Source organism: Morone saxatilis, unplaced genomic scaffold (genome assembly GCF_004916995.1).
Source record: "Morone saxatilis isolate NCDOM2014 unplaced genomic scaffold, NCSU_SB_2.0 Contig20, whole genome shotgun sequence".
Classification (NCBI taxonomy): Eukaryota; Metazoa; Chordata; class Actinopteri; family Moronidae; genus Morone; species Morone saxatilis.
This window is the reverse complement of record NW_023339763.1, coordinates 5,264,887-5,266,854: the sequence shown is the minus strand read 5'-3', so window position 1 is coordinate 5,266,854 and position 1,968 is coordinate 5,264,887.

Genomic DNA, 1,968 nt, shown 5'->3' with positions numbered 1-1,968 from the left:
AGGGATTTGCATCTATATCACGACAGGACTGCTTAACCCAGAACAGTATACTGTATGTGCTCCTTCCCTGAGGTTGTAGTTAAAACAGACACACTTTATCTATTTTTTGATGGTATCTTTAATGACTCAAGTGGGATGATAATGTATCTTCCCCCTGCTGGAAGTGTAAGTAGGGAATTATTTGCTAACATATTAGCTATAGCAACTTTAAAGTGTGAAAATATGTGAGTTCTTATGCCCTCTATTGGCCAAAATAAAAAAAAAATCAATGAATGCAGCTTTTCTACACAGCAATAAAGCATTTTCAGCCAATGTTGTGACTTGTGAATGGTCCTGAAACTTATTCATCTCTCTCTTGCCTGGCCTCTCACTGAACTGAAGCAGGAGTAGGTCAGTTAGTGCACACTGAAGTTTCTTGTTCTTAAAAGAAGTAACGGGGGATTTGTAACCCTCCAGCACAGATTGACTTGTCTGTGAAGTGGCTGAAGGTGGAGGAGGAGGAGCAGTTGGATGAAGTGGAACAGAAAAGACAGGTAATTGTGTCTCTGGGGTTTGAGGTGGATCTGTCTGCGAACTGACAGAACAGGAAGGGGAGGAAAAAAGAACAGAAAAGCTTCCTTTTTTCACTCCGCAGGAGGAGAGGAAACAGAAAAGGGAAGTATTGACCCAAGGTGGTCTGATTCGTCCTCCTCAGAGAATGAACGGGCAGCTCTGTTCTTATCAGACTTACCGCACTGCTGGTAATACCAGCTTCTCCTCTACACCAAACAAAGGCAGTCCAATGGAAGTGCTCTATCTCTCCGTGTTCACTCCTCATCTTTGTTCAGCACAGCAGATCTGAATGCAACTGAAAACAAGCAACGGGTTGTCTGTTCAAAAGTGTGTGCCACTGAAATAAGAAAGTAAACATGCCTTGCATAGATGCAACAACCATTGGAGCTAAAATGGATTTTGAGCCAACGACTGCTTTTAAAAGGTATCACAAAGCTTAGCAATGATTAGCAATTTATTTACACTTTAACTTTTTATATTTTTTCTATTAAGAATTGTACAACTATGTCACAAAATCCCTCATTGACATTACCACTGCTTTGGTATAAGGACTAATGAACATTATGTTTGTTAGGATGGATGTGGCAACAGAACAACAGACTTTATGATGGGAGATCTGTTTCTCAACCATCTCAAAACATCTTTCTCAACCATGACCATGATGTTTTCTAACCTTGAATGACCAGTGTGTAGGATGTAGTGGTATCTAGTGGTGAATTTGCAGAATAAAAGCTGCAATTACGCTAGATTAAAAATCAGAGAATTACAAAAGTAGTCTGGCAAATGATTGTCTATATTGTTAATATATTTTAGATTTCACTCACAATGTTGGACCAATAGACCTGTATTTACTGTATATGTACTGCAGACTTTCATAATAACAGTGGGTACATTGGGTCCATACATATTGCATGCTTTCCCACTGGGCATTAAACCTATCCCGGGCATTATTAATGCCATGCCTGACTCATACAAGACAAGTTTGTGTAAAGTCAAGTAGCCGAGAGAAAAGCAAAGCTCACATTTTCTAGACAATTCTCTGGAGCTAGAGCCAGCAGTAGCTTATACAGTAAACACCAACACATACATCTGATCTTTCACAATTGAAAACACAAACAGGTACAGTGTTGTGATTTAATCCTCGTTTCTGCCAAGAAACACTCTCATCATTAGTTTAAATATTTATTGTAAATCGTTGACTTGGCAGTTTCATTATACTCTTGGGAAAGCTTCTAGCTGCAATAATACAGCATAACAGCCTGCAATACACAGCAGTATGATAAATAACATACAGAGAGCAATATAAACAATACCCCACAGATTTATTCAGAAAAGACCTACAGGGTGCTTTCAAACTGAGACAACAAAGCATTTAAAGGTTGGACATTAACCACCACACTGTAAAAAAGCCAACTT